General features: G+C 34.5%; 1 protein-coding gene and 1 pseudogene across 1 annotated transcript in view; one reads left to right on the forward strand and one right to left on the reverse strand.

The window, feature by feature from the left end:
- The window catches only part of GRIN2B (glutamate ionotropic receptor NMDA type subunit 2B), a 387,278-nt gene that overhangs the window by 290,556 nt on the left and 74,573 nt on the right, over positions 1–22,149 (reverse strand). The gene's annotated exons all lie outside the window — the stretch shown is intronic.
- Positions 11,163–11,281, forward strand: LOC112480365 (annotated as a pseudogene).

Raw genomic sequence — 22,149 nt, forward strand, 5'->3', positions numbered from 1 at the left:
CGGTCTGAGCTTCACAGAGTTTAATGAGAGGAGATGCTAAGTCTTCACCCCTGCATCTAATTAGTTATTCGTGCCTTGAAATTCATTTATTCTTCTACCAGCCACGCACTTGTTCATTTCTACACCAATTCTCCAAATTTCCATCTGTCACCTCATCCAGAGTCAATGGACTCCTTCTTATACAAACCTCTCCAAGAGATAGATTTAAAAAAATAATGTAGAGATCAATTAGTTACATACCACATAAGCTATAGAAGAAGGGGACACAGTGGGTGCCTTAGGTGAGTCTGGGCTTATCAAGAGCTTTTTCCCAGGCGGTCTATACTTTAGAGGAAATGGAAGAGCTCTAGCAGCGGGCATGTGAGAAGGGAGGGTACTGAATGAAGCACCAGGAAGCTCCCTGGAATTGGTCTGGACCAGAGAACAAATGCAAGGCATCAAAGCAGGAATTCCCAGCTAATCAAGGGGAAGAAAGAGCACCCAAGTCAGCCACAAGGAAAAACTAATTTCTTGTTTTCAAAATTGGCCAATGTGATCTACTTTTTTAAAGAGGTATTGAGAAATAGTGAAAAAAAAGCCCTGGATTTGAAAAAGATTTACTATGTGACCTTAAGCACATCACTTAGCCTCTCTGAACCTCAAAGAATGGCCCATCTCTAAAATGTGAACAAGAATGCCTATTTCATAAGGTTATGAGATTTACATGAGAAAATAGGTATGAATGTAGCTTATAAATTGAAAGGTACTATGCAAATGTGGAGGTTTGTTATTACTAAATGAAACTGACAAATAAATTATTCATTCATGCATATATCAGTATGTAAATTTTAACCAATAATAAAATTCTTTTTTCTTAGGTCTAGTTTGCTGAGGTATAATTTACATACATTAAAATTCACCGTTTTAACTATATAGTTCTGTAAGTTTTTAGAAACATATATAGTATGTAACCATCACCACAATCAAGATATAGAATATTTCCATCACCCAAAAAGTTCCCTGTACTCCTTTGAAATCAGTCCTTTCCCCATTCTCCCATCCCTGGTAACCACTGATCTGATTTGGACCCTATAATTTTGCTTTATCCAGAATGTCCTAGAAACAGGATCAGACTGTATGCAGCCTTTCGTGTCTGACATCTTCACTTGATATAATGGCTTTTGAGATTTCTCAATATTCTTGTATGTATTGGTATTTTATCCTTTTTACTGACGAGTAATATTCCTCTGTATGGATGCACCACAATGAGTTTATACATTCACTGTTGATGGACAGCTGGGGGTGTTTCCACTTTTGGTGATTATGAATAAAGTTGCTGTACCATTCACATACAATTCTTAGTGGTTTATATTTTCAATTCTCTTAAGCAGTTATCTGACAGTGAGACTTAACTTAAGACATTGTCAAACTTTTCCAAAATGGGTATACCATTTTGCATTCCCACCAGCAGTCCCTCCACATTCTTACCAACACGTGGCCTTGTGAGATTTTTTCTTTTCTCTACTTTTCCTTTCTATTCTTTTTCTTTCTTTTCCTTCTTTTTTTCCTTCCTTTTTGTTTCCTTTCTTCCTTGCTTTCTTTCATACATTCTACTAGGTGTTTAGTAGTATCTCATTGTGGTTTCAATTTTAATTTCCTGCCAACTGTTAAAATCAAAAGCAAATGGAGCCCAGCCTTAAAAGTTCCCTGAGCTGACAAAACTAGTTTAGTCATTAATTTAACTTAATTACCAATCATGTGAGACACTGCTTTCTCACCATATAAGTTGCTTTGTAATGGTATGCCCCTGAGCCTCATTCCATATATTGGTTTGAGTGCTCCCAGTTTGAAAACTCTTCTTTTGATGTATGCACAATAAATTTTTAACAATTACTCACTGGTTTTGCTTTGGCTATTTCTAAACCTTTGACACTAATGATATTGAAGAGCTTTTCACGTGCCTATTTACCATTTGTATCTCTATTTTGGTAAAGTGTCTTTTGCCCATTTTTAAATTGGGTTATTTGTCTTACTATTGAGTAGTAAGGGTTCTTTATATATTCTAGACACAAGTTCTTTATTAAGATACATATTTTGCACATATTTTCTCCAACTATTGGATCATTTCATAATGATGACTTTCAAAGAACATAAGTTTTAATTTTTAATAAAGTCCAGTTTATCAGTTTTTTTCTTTTATGGTTCATGCTCCTTGTATGTCTAGAAAATCTTTACCTAAACCAAGATACAAAGATTTTTTCCTCCTGTTTTCTTTTAAAAGTTTTTTTTTAGTTTCATAATTTTTTTTTTGTGATAGTTCCATGATACAGTTTAATTTTTTTACATGGCATAAGGTGTGAGTAGAGGTTCTCTTTTTGGTCAAAAATCAAGTGTGTAGAGCTCTACTTCTGAACTCTCTCTTCAGCCTGATTTGTCTCTATGTCTATTCCTATGCCATTACCACACTATCTTGATTACTTTACAGTAAGTCTTACAGTAAGTCTTACAATCAGACAGTGTATGTCCTCCAACTTTATTCTTTCATTCCAAAATTATTTTGGCTTTTTTGCTTCTCCATATAAATATTAGAATCAATTGTCAATATCTACAAAAAAAACCTGCTGGAATTTTTATTGAGCTTGTGTTGAATCTAAACAAATATTTGAAAGCAACTGACATCTTAATAATACAGTCAGAAATTTTATAAAATTTATCCCTATGAATATTATTTTTGATGTCATAAATGTATTTTTCATTTCAGTTTATAATTGTTCATTGATATTATATATAAATACAATTAATTCTTATATACTGACCTTGTATCCTGTCATCTTACCAAATTTATTTATTCATTTTAGTATTTTATTTTGGGGGGACATATTCTTTGCTATTTTTTATGTAAGGGATCACTAATAAAGACAGTTTTATACTTTCCTTTTGCTTTTTCTAAATTTATTACACTGGCTAGGTCCTCCAATACAATTCTTCATAGGAGTGGTACAGGGCCCATCTTTGTCTTATTCCTAATCTTAGTGGTAGAGCATTCAGCTTTCAGCATTAAGCAGGCTATTACCTGTAGGGTTTTCATAGATGCTTTTTAAGAGGCTGAGGAAGTTCTCTTCTATTTCTAATTTGATGAATTTTTTTAGTCATGAATACATATATATATTTGAGGGATTTTTGTCTGTTACCTTTACTGGAAATAATTTTTTCCATTTTTGCTTCAAGATTCCTTACATGAGCTTGGCTGCTCACAGAGAGTTAAGAAGAGAGTGGTGCATTTAAATTAGCACATGCAGTGAGTTATTTTGGTTAGAGTTTATGAGATTGACTGAAGGATAATAGAAAATAAGAAGCCCTACCCCCCAAAGAAGTTATAGCTATTCATGTAGGAGATCATCAGGTCATTAAAATTTACTGGAGAGGAGATACTCTAAAATTGATGAGTAATAAAACAAAGTATGATATAGAGAAGGTGGGAGACTAAAATTGTCATAAAATTGTCCCCTACACCAATATGTGCAAAAGAAGTCAGTGATAGGAGACAATTTAGAGAATACATTCTGTGTATTTTACATCAATTTCCAGGTGTCATAAAGTTGTAGAAAATCCTGTAGACAATAAAAGATAAATACTAAGCCACAGAAAAAGAACAGTCAGGTCCAAAAAACTGATTTAAATATCAACAAAATGAAGATGAAATCTCTCTCTAAATTGAAAGTACAAATACCAATACTAAAGATCAAAAGCCCTGTGCTCGCCTCTTCTCATAATCATATCAAAATTCCAACCACACAATAACCATCAATGAGAATCACCTGAAGTCTAGCTGAACAAAAGTCCTATAACTAAGGACATACAGAAGAAGCCATGTCAAGACTGGCAGAAGGAGCAGAGGCACAAAACAGGTTGGCTCTATACCTGCATGTGGAAGCTGAGAATCAGAAGGGATATCTCGGCTGTGGAAATCTCCCCAGAGGAACAAGGGGTCCCAGCCCCACACAAGAGACACACCTGGAGCACCCAACTTGGGTGAGCAGGGAGATTACACTACTGGCCCCTCAGGACACCTACTACATAAGGCTACTCTTCCAAGACCTGGAGAATAGCAGCTCTACCTAATACACAGAAAAAAACACAGAGAGGCAACCAAAATGAGGAGACAAAGAAACACATCCCAAATGAAAGAACAGAACAAACCTTCAGAAAAAAACTAAACAAAATGGAGACAAGCAACCTTCCTGATGTAGAGTCCAAACTGCTGGTTATAAAGATGCTCAATGATCTCAGTGAGAACTTCAACAAAGAGGAAACATAAAAGTGGACCAGTGCCAGAAAAGAAAAAAAAAAGAACCAGTCAGAAATGAAGAATACAATAACTGAAATGAAGAATATATTAGAGGGAATCAACAGATTACATGAAGCAGAGTACTGAATCAGCAATTTGAAGGATAAGGTAGTAGAGAACAGCCAATCAGATCAGCAAAAAGAAAAAAGAATGCAAAAAAATGAAGATAGTTTAAAGGGCCTCTGAGATCACATCAAGTGCACCAACATTTGCATCATAGGGGCACCAGAAGGAGAAAAGAGAAAGAAAGGAATTGAAAACCTCAAGGAAAAGAGAGAGAAAAAGGAATTGAAAACCTATTTGAAGAAATAAGGATGGAAAACTTCCCTAATCTGGCGAGAGAAACAGACATACAAGTCCAGGAAGCACAGAAAATCCCAAACAAGATGAACACTAAGAGGCCCACATCAAGACACATGAAATTAAAATGTCAAAGGTTAAGGATAAAGAGAAAATATTAAAAGCAACAAGAAAAAGCAGTTAGTTATCTACAAGGGAGCTCCCATAAGATCGTCAGCTGATTTCTCAACAAAAACTTTGCAGGCCATAAGGGATTGACATGAAATATTCAAACTGATGAAAAGCAAGGACCTACAACCAAGGCTACTCTACCCAGCAAAGCTATCATTTAAAATCAAAAGACAGATAAAGAGCATCTTATGCAAGAAAAAGCAAAAGAAGTTCATCACCACCACACCAGAATCACAGGAAATGTTAAAAGGACTTCTCTGAGATGGAAAAAAAAAGATAAAAAATATTAATAATAAAATGGCTATAACTACATATCTATCAACAATTACTTTAAATATAAATGGATTGAATGCTCCAATCAAAAGACGTAGGGTGGCTGAACGGATAAGAAAATAAGATCCTTACATATGCTGCCTACATGAGACTCACTTCAGATTGAAAGGCATGCACAGACTGAAAGTAAAGGGTTGGAAAAAGATATTTCATGAGACAGAAATGGAAAAAAAGGCTGAGGTAGCAATATTTAAATCAGACAAAATAGACTTTAAAACAAAGGCTATAACAAGAGACAAAGAGACCAAGAAATTCCACTTCTGGATATTTACACAAAGAAACCCCAAAACACTATTTTGAAAGATATGTGCACCCATATGTTCATGGCAGCATTATTTACAATAGCCAATATATGGGAGCAACCTAAATGTCCATCAATAGATGAATGAATAAAGAATTGGTACATAGATACAATGGAATATTACTCAACCATAAAAAAGAATGAAATCTTGCTGTCCTCAACAAAATGGATGGGCCTTGATGGTATTATACAAAGAGAAATAAGTCAGACAGAGAAAGACAATCACCATATGATTTCGCTTACACATGGAATCTAAAAAAAAAACAAAATAAATGAACAAATAAAACAGAAACAAACTCATAGATATAGAGAATATTTGATTGTTGTCAGATGGGAGGAAGTTTGGGGATGGGTGGAAAGGGGAAGAAACTAAGAAATACAAATTGATAGTTACAAAATAGTAACTACAAGAATGTTTTTAAAGTATAGAGAATATAGTAAATAATATTATAAAACTGTATATGGTGTCAAATAGGTACTGGATTTACCAAGGGGATCACTTTATAAGTTATATCAATGTCTAATCAATATGTTGTACACCTGAAACTAATATATATTGTATGTCAACTATAATTGAAAAATTAAAAAATTATTGTAAATAAATAAATAAATAAATAAATAAATAAATAAATAAAGGAGTTGGGATACAAATCTAAGCAGTTATCTCTAGCATTTATGCTATTAATTACAACTTTATACAGCCTGTCAATTGACAGCATAGGAAAGCAAATTAAATTTCAAGCTGGAAAATAATTACAAAAATAAGCTAAAATGTTTTTGAAAAAATTTCAATAATATAGAAGAAACAAAAGCACAGATAAAGAACAAAACAGATTATAAAAATTTGAATAAGATAAGCCACTTTAAAAAAATTTTTTTAACAGGTAACATTTACACAGACATGTATATATAAGTGTACATGCAGCTCAATTGTTTTATAAAATAAACCACCACCAATGTTTTTAAATGCTTTTATAATTAAGTACAGAGAAATCTTCATGGGAAAGAAGGAATGCAGTTAGCATTAATATGATGGCTAGGTGGAGAGCCAGGGGAGGGAGGGAGCAATTGGGGGGATCGTTTTTATGAACTATATAGATGTCTAACCAATATACTATATACTTGAAACTAATTTAAATAAATACATTTTAAAAAAGAAAATTAAAAAAAGAATGCTTGATCTCTCTATCCCTAAAACTAAAAAAAAAAAAAAAAAAATCTAATATATACAAACAAGAGGAAAAGGCACAGAAGTCAATAGAACAACTTACGAAAAAACAGCATGAATGGAAGCAGAAAAAATTAAATAAAAAGAAATCAAAACTCCTAAAAGAATAATTCAATTCTTAGTCAACGTGACCTGCTTTCAGAACACTTTGGGGATTTTTTCAGTCTTACTTACATTTACCCACTCAAGTAATAGGACAAGTAATAATTATGCAAAGTGAGTAATGAAGACTGGGGTTTGTAGATCTCATGTGTTGTATTTCTTCGGAACCTCAAAAAGGAGAAAGGGCCAATAATGCTTCTCTGCGCCAACAGCTCTTAGGCATTCACTTCTGAAGCCTGTTTTGTGGCTAACATATATATTACCTAGGTTGGCCTACCTTGCCTCCCTGATTGCTTTTAAATCCCCTACTACAGTTGGAAGCTTGCCTTGACCTCCAGTCCACCAACCAGAGTCCTGGCCCTCTGCATGACTCTTGCCAGTTTCTTCCTTCTAAGAGAACACAAGGCTCTCCAGATTCCCAGTAAGGAATGGGTCCAGATCTGAGTTTCTTGTGCCTATTTGGATCCTATGATTTGGTGCATCCTGCATCCCATGTCTTTTAGATGCTATCATTACTGCCAGATCAGGCCTACTCCAATCTCACTCCCATCTTCATACCCATTGTCCACAGTGTCTACTGCTAAGATCCCATGACATTTTAAAGTTAAATCTTCATGGACTATGGACTTTAAACATTAAGGACATTGTTTCAACACTGATGAAGAATGTATGTCTTTCTTTCCTAAATATTTTGCCACTCTTTATCACCAGTGCCTCCTTCAGTAATTTCCCCTTGCTACATCTATCTTTTCTTTCAGACTCTTTTGGTTTTAACATCCTGTTAAGTTTGCCCACCTACCTATAACTTCTAGAAAGCAAAATACATCAGTTACTTGTCAACTCTAAATCTCTTACACATTATAGTTTCTAAAAGCTATATTGGGATTTGTAAACTACAGGGCCTAAGGTCCTGAAATCTGACCACTGCTGACTACCTGGTTGGTGCCACCACTGCCACTCCATGTAAGAGGCTGAGGGGCAGTAATCTGGTTGGAAAAATAAGCTAGGGGACTTGTCATAAGTAACATTTACACAGCAAACACTATTTTTACTTGGAGTATATGTGTACTGAGGAGAGGAGGTGCTGTAGGAAGGCTTGTAAATATTACAGGGTTATGTTTCCCCCACATCACTCCTTATCTCATTGCTGTCACCTGAACCAGCTTAAGTGTCTAGGTATCTAAGACTAAACTGGAAGAGCTAGAAAAAGCCAGTGGAATGTGGGTGTCTGGTCCACAGTCCTGCTCATCAATACCCTGTACACAGTTTGACTCCCAGCTCAGTTATTAAGAGAAGGCAATGCTGGTTGGGCACCACTTAGACTTTCCAGTGTGAGAGAGAGCAGTACCCTGGGCACTATGGTTTCTGAAGCTGCAAACTCCATGGGTCCAGGACCCATCCAACAGGCTTCCTCTGTAGGTGAGGATACTCGAGGGCAGTGGCTTTTCCAGGCTTGCACTGCAGCCAAGCCAGATAATCCCTCCTCCCTGTCAGTGTTACTGATGTGCAACCACCTTTAGCTGATTCCCAGCTTTCATCTTCTGGAATGTAATTTTAAACGTGTTATGTATTTCATTTGTGCAATGCCCTGGATACTGGATTGGAACACAATTGCAGCAGATTACGCTATTTATTTTACATACTTGAAGACAGAGCCTCTTGAACTCACTATGCAAATGCATGTGAATAATATGCAAATCAGCATTTTCTGCCAAGACTCTGGCATTTTTGTTTTAATGGGACTGTGAATCCTATTCAAGATGGAAGAGCATCTTCCTTGTATCTCCCTGCATCAATGCTCTCCCCTTCTACCCTTCAAGGTCCTGACCAGCTTAGAACTTCACTAAGCTTCAAAGCCCTGAGAAAATTACAGGGTCCACTGAATTACATTTAAACTGTAATGGTTATTCCACGACATTATTTAGTGCCTTTTGATAGGTGTAATTCAAATGCAATGAGGGTCACACTACTTCACCACCAATTTGGAATTTTATCCTTAAACTCATGGAATCTGACAGTCTTCTTAGCAATTATAAATTTAAATGTTCTCATGTATTGTACAGATGCAGCAACACCACCTTTCTAAAGAAAAAAATGCAGTTTGCAAAGCTTTTTAAAGTAAAATTTACAGTGGTCCTGGTAAAAGGTATCAGACTAGCCCCTGTGAAACTGAATCATCTATTTATAATAGTAAAGTACATGTATGTTACACATGCTGCCAGAGCCACCACCATCATCATCACCATAACCATCAAAGCTGCAAGGAGAGATGTGCTCAGACCCAAAAGAAGCTACTGAAGAAACTAATCAAATCCAACGATTATGTGAATACCATCAAAAATAAAAAAGACAACTCTTGTCCTTTAGAAGTGTATAATCTAATAATAATAATAACTAATATTCACTTAGCACTTACGTTGCACCGGGCACCACGCTCAGCACTCAACACAGACACATCATCGGTTCCTCATCACGACCATATTTGCCCAAGATCTTACGGTTCAAAAATGACAGAGCCAAGATTCAAACCCAAAGAAATCATTCTGGTGACTTACATATAAATGATCATTAAATAAACAGAATTGAACTTCTATAGGCTAAACACAATTGTACCAAAAACCAAGGCGAGGTCTTTAACTCTCATAAAAGGTTTTCATTTAGGGCTATAATAACACAGAGGGAGAAAAGAATCAGAAGTTCCATCTCCCAGTGACCCAGTTCTAATTTGTATTTTATGCTTATCTGCCAAATTCAATAAGATATCCTCATGGTTCTATAGTCTTAGTCCCTTTATGAAGAATATTATTCTAAAAAACTTTTAAATTCTCATAATGAAATATCACATGGGCTAGATTTATCCTTCCTATTTTGGGAATGAAATGAATACAATTCCTTAAGTGACCCAGGTGCCTGGTGAGGGCCAAAGACTCCCAGGCACTGTGAGCCAAAACAGCACACAGGCCAGAATGAAGCCCCACCTCCCCCCATTCTCTGTACTCTCCCACAATTTGGTCATTCCTTTTTGTTCTGCAGAAGTGGTAGAGGCAAGGCAGAGACCATCACCTTGGATAAAGACACTTCTTTTTGTAAATACAAAACACTTTCAAAAGTCCTATAATACATGAGAAAATGTTAGGGTGCCAGAGCTTCCAACAAGAGTCCCAAGGGCCAAATGTGGCCTACATAAACATATAGGTCTCCTGAAGACGCTAGAGGAGTGAAGGTTATCTAGTAAGCCCCCCAGGCAGACATAATATTGCTGAGGTTTTAGAGAATGAATCCTAAAACTTGCTCCAAACAGATTCACCTGACGTTCTGAAAGTACATTTTCTTTCATGGAACTAGTGGATTCAAAGCTCAGAGCAACAGCCATCAGGGGTGAGAACCTAGAATGTGTTGAGCTGTGACCTGACCAAAAACACATCTGTCCCTTGAGAATCATTCAGTTGGTTCTGGGCTTTGTTCAATATTCCAATGATGTAATCAGTATTGATCAATGACTAGTATTTGGCCCATATCTAAGTGCTTTTGTACAAAATAAATTTGATTAAACTATTTCAAACAGCTTTTGAATTACATTTGAGCGGCCATATTTTAAAATAGTGAATACACTCTATTTTACCACCGTTATCAATAAAATATTCAAGGATTCATACATTTTGATTTCTAATTATATAGCCAACTTCCAAAGAAATGTGCAACCCTGTTTTTCCTATGCTGGTGAAGAATGATGCAGAAGATGGATGATGGGAGATGGGGGTGGGTAGGAGAAACCATTAAAAATTAAATTTCCAAAAAAGTTTTTAGGAACATAGAAAAATCCTTAAATTGGGATGTCAGTGAAAAGAGCAACATGAAATTCCAAATCAAATAATCTGTAGAAATAAAGGAAGAAATATACCAAAATATTAGATGAAAACATTCATTAAGTCTTTGCTTAATCATTATTAACTAACACCAACCCGCAAAAACTTAAGGTTTCAGACTCTACACATGAGCTACCTGAAAATCTGTGAAATGATATGCATGAGCACATCTCACTTTATTTAAAAGACATGTTCCTGAAAAGCCACACATAAAACACAGATATTTGAAAGCCATCTACTCAGAGGGACATAATGACAGCTTGCTATTTAAAATTATGATTTTGAGAATCTAATGACTAGTAGAAAAAAATCAACCGAGAACAAACAAAAAAGCAACTTAATGTGACATTTTAAAGGAAGGGGTTTGTATTCACCTAATTTATATACTGATGACACAAATTTATATTCATAAATATAATAAAAAATTTTAAATATACTGCAGTTACGAGCATAAAATTCACAAAAGAGAAACTACAGATGATAAACAAACATGGAAAATTGTTCAATATCACTGGTAATGGTAGAAATAAAAATTACTACGGCCATGCCACCCCGAACGTGCCCAATCTTGTCTGATCTCAGAAGCTAAGCAGGTTCGGGCCTGGTTAGTACTTGGATGGGAGACCACCTATGAATACTAGGTGCTGTAGGTGTTGAAAGAAAAGAAAGAAAAAAGAAAAGAAAAGAAAGAAAGAAAGAAAAGTTAACACTGCAGTACAGTATAATTTTTACCTACCAAATCATAAAGGATTTTTATTTCGTTTTTAGAGAGGAATGGCCAACGATATGGTAGGAAAAGGTGCTCTCACATATATTGCTATAGGGAGTATAAATTGATTTAAAAAACATTTTGGAAAAGTCATTTGGCATTATGGATCAAGAACCTTAAAAATGTTAAAACCTTTGACCCTGTAATTCAATTTCTGGGAATCTATCCTAAAGAAATAATGTAAAACTCAGACAGAAAAGCTTTATATACAAAAATGTTCACTGCACAATCATTTATAATAGTGAAAAAATGAAAGTAATTAAATGGCTGACAGTAAGAAGATGGTTAAGTAAATTATGCTATAACTATATGACAGAATGCTAAATAACTTTTAATAATTTTTAATAACAGAAAAACCCTTATGCTATGACATTAAATAAAAAGCATAAAGAATGATATGAGTCCATCTATATAAAAATGCATAGAAAAATGCTGGAAGGAAATATACCAAAATGTTAACAGCAATTACTTCATTGGAATTTGAGTGATTCTTTCCTCTTTCCGCCAACTTTTCCATTTTTTCCAAATATTTCACAATGAGCATATGTTACTTTCATAATCAGAAAAAAATGTATTAAAGTTATATATTACATAGATTTCAAGTATTTATACCAGTTATTTAGTAGAAAAAAAAAATAAAGAAAAAAGAAAACTGAAATACAGCAGATAAACAGATTAGTGGTGCATCAGCTTCTTTCTGTCCCCTTTTAGGTACTGCCACTAAATTTTTTAAGGCTATGTTGTGATTTAGCAATTGCAAGTATATGAAATATTTACCCCATTAGCTGAATAAAATTAAGTTAAGTGCATAAATTTGTCTAAAGTCACATATTTCCTATTCTGACTTAAAAGAATCACATAATAAATCATTTTGGAAAGAATCGTTTCTGTAAAGTAAGAGTCATGCAAAAATTCTGAGTTATCAAGTGTATTTAAAGTGCTGCACCTTTTTTGTGTGTGCACATAAAGGCATATGTACACTGTAAGCATTGCGAATGTGTGTACATCATGTAGACACATACTAAAGAACATAAGAGGAACTAAGAGTCATTTTGGGTTGGTTTAGTTCAACTCTCTCTCTTGCCAAATGAAGAAACTAAGGCCCAAAGAAATTATGAGGCTAAGAAATTTGCTCAGAGTCATTTGGCCAGCCAGTAGCAAAGTCTGTGGGACCAGACTACCAATTTAGAGGCTTTCCACTAATTTACATTGCCAAGATTATACCCCAGTGCTATGACTGGAAGAAACTGGAAAGCTGAAATAAAGTTGCAGTAACACCCAACTCTTAACCTTACTCAGGAAATGAGCACTTGAACTTTAACCATTCCGTATAATAAAAGGACCTCAAAAATTGTTTCAAGTGCATGGCTGAACTCAAGGATCTCCGTACAACTGTCCTGAGTGGTCCCTAATCACTCAATTAATTAACAGGATAAACTGAAAGTAGAGGCTAAAGCAGTGTTTGTTTTGTTGGTGTTCGGAAATCAAAAGAGTTCTTTCCAAAATTTGAAGTCAAAAGTTTCGGTTGTTACAAAATAAAAGAAAAGTGAGTTAATAATATAAACTGAACTCTGCAGATGATAAATATTTTACTATTGTACATTAGGCTAGCTATCCCTGCTTTGTGATTCTTGGTGGCTGTGATCAGCATATGTAAAGTATTTCAAGGTGACTTATTAAGCTTGTTAACTGAGGGCTTCAGAAAAAGTTTTAAAATGTAGATCTTTGATCTTTTGATCTTTTCATTCTATGTCAGTTCCTCTAACTTTGGGGTCTAAGGAGGTATCTTTTGGCTTAAGATGCTTATGCCTATTAATCAGGGTTTTACTGTATGCAGCAGAGAGTGACTAAATCATGACTTAAACCACTTTAGCAGAACACCTAAACTCCCTTTATATCCAATGGGCTTTTATTAAATATATGTATGCATATATTTAATTATGCAAGTTAGGTTATATTATGGTATATATTTTATATTTCATCTATACTATTTAGACAAATTACACATGCAAATATCTTCTACATATAGAAACTCAATATTGATAATACAGTAGAAAATAATATATGCAAACATAGGATCATGATGTGATTTCAGAAGAGAGGTGAAGTGTAACAGAGGGCTCTATCAATGCAGAGGCTCCTTTAACTGGCGATAAACTCAGAGCTAAGAACAGCAGGATTGTGCCAAGGGAAATGAGTAATAGTGAGGAATATTGGGACAAGAATACAGAGCTGACGAAGCTGTGGTGCAGGATGAGCTTAGCTATGACAAGTCCATGGAGGATTGCAATTAAAGACCAAGGCAGACATTTGGAATAGAATCAAGAAGAGGATAGGGTGTCCAACCAGAAGAGCAAAGCAATGGGGTTAGTCCTTCAGAAGGTCTGCAGTATCACCACTAGCCAGCCAGGGCAAGCAAAGAATCCAAAGTTACGAAAATATTGGTCATTTAAGAGATCTGTCATTAAGGCCATAATGGTGTGTGTAAAATTTGAAACACATAGTCAAAATGAATGTAAGTATAACTACATGGCAATGATTTCCATAAGTCATACTAAAAAAACCATTATTTTATTATACTCACATGGTGATCTCATGGCTCTGTAAACTAGTAAAGTCCTTGAAAAAGGAAAGTCCAGGATGTAAAATGTGTGTGTGTATGTGTGGCGGGGGCGGGGGCGGAGGCGGGGGGGAGGTGGCTACTACCATTTTATGGGCAAATTAAGTTTTATACTACATATTTCACTATCACAAGGACTATAGATAGAGCTAGTCTGGCTTTGACATACACTAAGTGACCTTGAGTGAACTGTTTAAACTTTCTGAGCCAAAGTTTCCTCATCTGTAAAATGAAGATAATAATATCTACTTTGTTGAACTCTTGTGAGAATTAAATGACATAATATATGGAAAGTACCCAAAAAGGTGCTTGGCACATCTGCCCCCATAAAAGATACTATTTATGATAATGATTATGATGATGTGGGTGTTACTTATTTAAGACACTGTATTTAAATTTCTCTTCCCCTTGCTCTTTTAAATTACCCTAAAAGCAAGCATTATTCTACTGCCTCTCCTCCTTCCCTGAGCTCTCTGAGAAATGGACAAGAATGAGGAGAAAGCCTGAAGTATCTCACCAACAGAGCATATTTCCTCAGAGGGGCTCATGTAAGCCTCACTTATGCCTCTCTCATGCAGGAATATCACAGCTTCAGACCAGCTAGAGCCTTGCTGCAGAAACTATTAAAAGACTCCCTACCCACACCCACACTGCTCTGTTAAAGCCAAAAGTTAACACATGAGCAGGCACAAAGGAGAGAAACACCATTGTAAAATGAAGAGTACAGCTAAAAGACTTCCAAATCTTGAATATTTGACAAGAATACAAATTAAAATATTAATCTCCTTACCTATTGTTTCCCAAGAAAGGTCTCCTGAAGCCTTCTGCATTCTGTTTTCATTGTATACAATGCATAGGCTTGCCCATTAAGTCAAGAGCCCTATCTCTCTTGGAAATTACTGGCTAGGAGATCTCAGGCAAGACACTAATCTTTCTGGGTCTTGCAATCTCCTTCTAGAAAATAAGAATGTTGTACTAGGTAACCTTAAAGGTATGAGATATAGGTAGATAGATATTTGGCTAGATGATTGATAGATGACAGATATATAATGAAAGCACATTTTAATTGGAAAAATCACTATAATTGAGTATGGCTTAATTATGTAGTTCTACTGGAGAATTAGTCCTGGGCTCAGATTATTTTAATAACTTGGTCTTTACTGGAAATAAAAACACCACATGCCAAAACTTATAGGATGCCACAAAAGCAGTACGACTAACAGGAAAGTTTATTGTTGTAAATACTTAGATTAAAAAAGAAAAAAAGATCTCAAATAAATTACCCAACATTATACCTCAAGAAACTCGAAAAACAAAAACAAACTAAACCCAGAGTTAGCAGATGAAAAAAAAATTATAATGAACAAATGAAATAGAGAATAGAAAATAGAAGAAATCAATGAAACTAAGAGTATTTGGGGGTGGGGAAATCAATAAAATTGACAAACACTTAGCTAGACTAAGAAAAAGAGGAAACTCAAATAACAAAAATCAGAAATGAAAGAGGGGACATTATAACTGATGTCATAGAAATAAAAATGATCTTTAGAGATTACGATGAATAATTATACACTAACAGATTGGATAATCCAGAAGAAATGGATAAATTCCTGGTAACACACAAACTACCAAGTCTGAATCATAAAGAAACAAAAAAAGCTAAACATATCTATAACTACTAATAAAACTGAATCAGTAGTCAAAAACATCTGAACAAAGAAAAGCCAGAAGGCTTCACTGAAAATTCTACCAAACATTTAAAAAAAAATTAACACCAATCTTTCTCAAACTCTTCCGAAAAACTGAAGAGAGTACACTTCCATACTCATTTTATGAGGCTAGCATTACCCTTATACCAAGACCAGACAAATACTACAAGAAAAGAAAACTACAGACCAATATCCCTCATGAATAATGATGTTAAAATCTTTAAAAAAATACTAGCAAATCAAATTAGCACATTTAAAGGATTTATTCCTATAATGCAAGGATGGTTCATTCTATTAAAATCAATAAATGTAATACATCATAATTACAGAACGAAGGACAAAAACCACATAATCATCCCAACTGATGCAGAAAAGCATTTGACAACATTCAACACTTTTTCATAATAAAAACAGTCAACGAACTATAGAGATAGAAAGTACCTCAACCTAATAAAGACTGTATAAAGAAAACTCACAGCTAACATTATACTCAATGGTTAAAACTGAGAGCTTTGCTTCTAAGATAAGGAAAAAGGCAATGATGCCTACTCCCACCACTTCAATGTAGTACTGGAAATTCTAGGCAAAGCAATTAAGCAAGAAAAATAAATAAGAGACATTTAAATTGAAAAAAAGAAGTAAAATTATCGACATTCACAGACAACATGATCTTATATATGGAAAACCCTAAAGATTCCACAGAAAAACTGTTACAACTAGTAAGTAAATAATTCAGCAAAGTTTCAGGATACAAAATCAACACACAAAATTCAGACACATTTCTATATACTAACAATGAGTAATCTGAAAAAGAAATTAAAAAAACAATCCCAATTATAATAGTATCAAAAATAATAAATACTTAGGAATAAATTTAACGAAGGAGGCAAAAGACTTATACACCAAAAATTTAGAAAAATTAAAGTAAAAATAAATGGAAAGACATTCATGTTTATAGATTGGAAGACTTAATATTGTTAAAATATCCATATAATCTAAGCAATCTACAGATTCCATGCAATCCTTATCAAAATCCAAATGGCATTTTTTGGGACAGAAATAGGAAACCCATCATAAAATTCATATGGAATCTCGGAGGACTCCAAATAGACAAAATAATCTTGAGAAAAAAAAAGAAAAAACTGAAGGCCTCATACTTCTTGATTTGGAAACACATTACAGAGCTTTAGTAACTAAAACGGTATGGTACTGACATAAAGATATATAGACTAATGGAACAGAACAGAGACCTCACATACATGGCCAAATGATCTCTGACAAGGGTGCCAATGTTACACAACAGAGAAAGGATAGTCTCTTCAACAAATGGTGTTCAGAAAACTGGATATTCACATGCAAAAGGAGGAAGTTGTACCCTTTCCTTACACCATATAAAAAAATTAACTCAAAATGGATTAAAGACCTAAATGTAATAACCAAAACCATGAAACTCCTAGAAGAAAACATAAGAAAGCTTTATGACATTACATTTGGTAATGATTTCTTGGATATGACACCAAAAGCACCATCAACAAAACAAAAGTAGACAAATGGAATTACACCAAACTTAAAAAGTTCAGTGCAACAAAGAAAACAATCAATCAGCAAAGTGAAAGGCAACCTAAGAGATGGAAGAAAATATTTATAAATATACATCTGATAAGAGTTATTAAGCAGAACCCCATAGAACTCAATAACAAAACAAATAACTCAATTAAAAAATGCACAAAGGGCTTGAATAGACACTTCTCCAAAGAAGATATATGAATGGCCAACGAGCATATGAAAAGATGCATGACATCACAAATCATGAGGGAAACACAAATTAAAATCACAATGAGACATGATCTCACACCCGTTAGGATGGTCATTATAAAAAATAAGCAAATAAAAACATAGATACATACAGAATGTGACTAGTGTCGGCAATGATGTAGAGAAATTGGGACCCTTATACACTATTGAGCACTGTTGGTGAGAATGTAAAATGGTGTAACCCTATGGAAAAAAATTAAAAATGGACCTACCAAACTAAGAATCCTATCGTATACTACAATATGCATAAAGCTTGAGGGCATGATGTTAAGTAAAATAAGCCCACTGCAAAAAGACAAATACTGCATGATTCCCATTATATGAGGTATATAAAGGGGGCAGACTCCTAGAAACACTAAATAGAAAGGTAGCTGCCAGGGACTGGGAGGTCTGAAGAATGGAGAGTTATTGTTCAATAGGTATAATTTCAGTTTTATAAGATGAAAAGTTCTAGAGATCTGTTGCACAAGTACGTGAATATAGTTCACACTATTGTACTGCACACTTAAAAATGATTAAGATGATAAATTTCATGTTGTGTGCTTTTTACCACAATAAAAATAAGTAAATAATTTGGTCCTTATTGTCTATCTTCCTACCTTCACCTCCCATTGCCATTCTCTTCATAATAAAAAAAAAAGAGAGATCTTAAACCAGCACTAGCTCTACCAACAAAGCTTGTTTTTAATGAGAAAAGAGAGATGGGAAAGAAACAAAGATGATAAATACAAACAGGGGTTGCTTGTTTTACTCTCATCTCCTTTCTGAGCTAACCAAATCCACAGGCTGCAAATGGGACCCACCAGGGTCAGATACTGAAATGGAGGAATTTTCCAGATCACTATTGTTAGGTCCTTGCACTCTTGAATAACAGAAGTAGTCCTAGGGGAAATAATAATAGTAAATAACCATTTGTTGAATAGGTATTTGTCAGCCACTATGCTGTGCCATTTTTACATGTAACATTCATTTAATATTCAAAGCTTTTCAGAAATAGGTTAAGCTACTAGGTCGCACAGCTAATTAATGTCAGAATAAGGATTTGAACCAAGGCCTGCCTGATTCCCAGGCTAGTGCTGTTAACCACAGAGGAGAATTTCTCTTTGTTGCCATTTGTAGTCACTATGTAGCTAGATCATCCTACTTGCTCCAGGTGGGGAGAAGTTAAGACAAAAGTAGTCAATCCTCGTCAGCCCATTGCATTTCCTGCCATATTCCCTAATGCAAATAATAATTACTATTACTACAACCATCACTTACTGATAATCACTTACTGATAATTAACTACTACCATCAGACACTGTGCTCAGCTTATATAAGAATTATTTTACTCATTATATATATGAGAAAACTTAATTCAGAGAAGCCAATGATTTGTCTCAGGTCAAATTAGCGTATAAGGTGGAGACAAATTGAGAACAAACACTGTCTGACTCAACTCAAAATATGTTATCAAAGATTTGGACGCTGGAATCAAGACCCCATTAATTAAATTGACGTATGACACTTACTCTTTCAAAGTAAAAAAAATAAAAGAGTAGCTTATTTAAACTGTATAAACCGCCCTAAAAAATAAAGATCAAATAATGTTCAGTAGAGATGAGACAAGACACTATGACCTGACAGAAGTAAGTGGGTCCGTGCCAAGCTGAAGAGTGTTTAGTTGCAGGGCAATTGAGGAGGTGCCTTACGTAAACCATGTTCAATCCAAATGAAAATGAAAATGGGCAGGAATGTCCAGAAGGGTGTCTTTTTTGGCCCCAAGCAGCTTTGCCAGGCAACACTGCACTGTGGTTAAAAGTGCCTGACACACATTAAGAAATCTATAAATATTAGATATGATTCTTTTCTATGTCAAAATAAGTTAAACCAAATAATTCATCATCTGTAATTAAATGCATCAAATGGAGAAACTGCCAATTATCCACTTCCTGTTAGGCAGTCTAAACAAAGAATGGCATGTTAAGATATTGAAAACTTTTTTTATTCTGTCTGATGACAATGGGGATAAAACTATGGTCATGTTTTCTTTAAAGAAATCTATAAAGATGTTTCTTTTTTTTTTAATTGAAGAATAATTTCAAAACTTCCAAATTTAGAAAGAGCTCACATGATATACCCCCAAACTATGTAACTGCCTTATTTCCCACCAATTCCCCACCTTCCCCTATAGGATATAAGTACTACTGATAGGACTCATGTAGGCATGTCTCCCCACTTCCATGCTGTTTTCATAACGTTCCAATCCTAGAATGATCTTTCCTGTCTCCATTTGTTGAATCTGTTTATACCACTCTTAAATATCATCCCTCTATAACTTCTTTTTCAAATATACTCAAAATTCAAACAGCTTAGGGCTTCCTTTCTATATTACTGTTTGTTGAATCTATTTATACCGCTCTTTAATATCATCCCTCTATAATTTCTTTTCAAATATGCTCAAAATTCAAACAGCTTAGGGCTTCCTTTCTATATTACTGTAGAATATACATACAAAAAGTTCACAAAATATTTATGTATACTCTTCCAAATAATCCTAGAGCAAGCACATCCTATAACTATCACCCAGATCAAAAAACAGCATATTAAACTCTCATAGCTACCCCCAAAAGGCCTGTGTGCCCTTCCTTGTTATAACCTCTCCCTCACCAGTGGAGGAAACCATCAGTCTACTGAGCATTATAACAATCACTTTCCTCTTCTTTATAATTATCACCTAATGACACATCCCCAAGTAGTACAGTTCAGTTGTTTGTTTGATAACATTACATAAATAGAATCATGCCACATGTATTATTTCACATTTTACTCCTTTTACTCTCATTGTATTGGGGAGATTCAGCCATGGTGCTGAATACAGCTGTGATCCTTTACCTTAACAGCTATACACTGTTCATTTCGATGATCACACTTCGATTTATCTACATTCGTAGATAGACCTTTGAGTTGATCCCAGTTTGGAGTTATTCTGCACATCAATTCTTATCCAAGAACCCTGGTACAATAATTCATGAAGTTCTCCAAGATCTTTATCTACATGTGGGATTCATAGGGGGAATACATATACATGAATTTCACACTTATCTTCTATATATTTTACATAAACGTATCCTCTATTATATTCAAAATTTAATAAATAATGGCAAACTGTTTTTCCAAATGGGCCAATTACGCTTTCACAAGCAGTGTAGAAGTATTCTTCTTCATCTACATTCTGACCATCATTTGGTATTGCTAATTTTTAAAAATATTTTAGTCCATCAGTTGAGTATATAGTAGCAACTTATAGTGGTTTTAATTTGTGTTCCTCTGGAGGTTGATATCTTTTATATGTTTATTGGTCATTTAGGATACTATCCTCTTCTAAGAAGAACCTATTAAAGCCTTTTTACTACCCGTTTTACTGCTGAGCCATCTTCTTCATTCTTATTAATTTATATAAGAATAATCATTTCTTTATAAGTTATGAATACTATATATATATGTATGTGTGTATATATAAACATAAGTTAGGAACACTATCTTTTATATATTCTGGATATATATTTCTTCATAAAATTTAAATCAGTGTCATCCAATATGGTAGCCAGTTGTTATATGTGACTAGTAAAAAGTGCTGTTTGTTTAATTTAACTTAATTTAATTTAACTTAATTTAGCCCAGTTTAAATAGCCACCTACGGCTACTGGCTACCATGTTATACAGTACAATCAATTCTAAATATGAGACTTTTGTCAGCTATATATCTTACAAATATATTTACTCATTCTACAACTTGTCTTTTCATTATCTTTATGGTATAACTTGATAAACAAAAAAATCATAAATTTAGTGTAGTTGAACATATCAAACTTAACCTTTAGTATCAGATATAATTTGTTTTACATAAAAAATAGTTTCCTACTCCAAGTTTTTGAGATATTCTTCTATCTTCTATGGGTTTTTTAGTTTTACTTTTCACATTTACATCTCAAATACACCTAAAATTGATTTTTGTGTATGCTGTGAAGAATCTACTTCATTTTTTATATAGATGCCCTATTTTCTTGGATTAATTACTAAAAAGCCTTTCTTTTCCCCACCAATCTGCTACACATATCTACCATTTCTCAAGTATCTGTATAGGTGGGGCTCTGTTTCAGAAACTTTTTATTCTATTTTATTTTTTAAAATTTATTTATTTAAATTAGTTCCAAGTATACAGTACATTGGTCAGACATCTATATAGTTCATAAAACCATCCTCCCAATTGCTCCCTGCCTCCCCTGGCCCTCCACCTAGCCATCGTATTAATAATAATGAATACCCTCTGCTGGGCTCCCCATCCCCATGACCAACTACTAATTTGGACTTATTTAACCCTTCACCCCATTCTCTCAGCCCCACAACCCCTCCCTTCTGTCTGTCACCAAATTGTCCACTATGTTTGTGAGTCTGTTTTTGATTAGTTTGTTCTTTTTATTCCTCAGATTCCACATATAAGTGAAATCATATCGTGCTTATCTTTCTCTGTGTGACTTAAATACCTTCTAGGTCCATCAAAGCAATCTTTTTCCATCCCCTTCCTTTTAGTCTGTGTGTGTCTTTTAATCTGAAGTGAGTCTCTTG

The sequence above is a fragment of the Pteropus alecto genome, unplaced genomic scaffold (assembly GCF_000325575.1).
Source record: "Pteropus alecto unplaced genomic scaffold, ASM32557v1 scaffold103, whole genome shotgun sequence".
Taxonomy (NCBI): domain Eukaryota; kingdom Metazoa; phylum Chordata; class Mammalia; order Chiroptera; family Pteropodidae; genus Pteropus; species Pteropus alecto.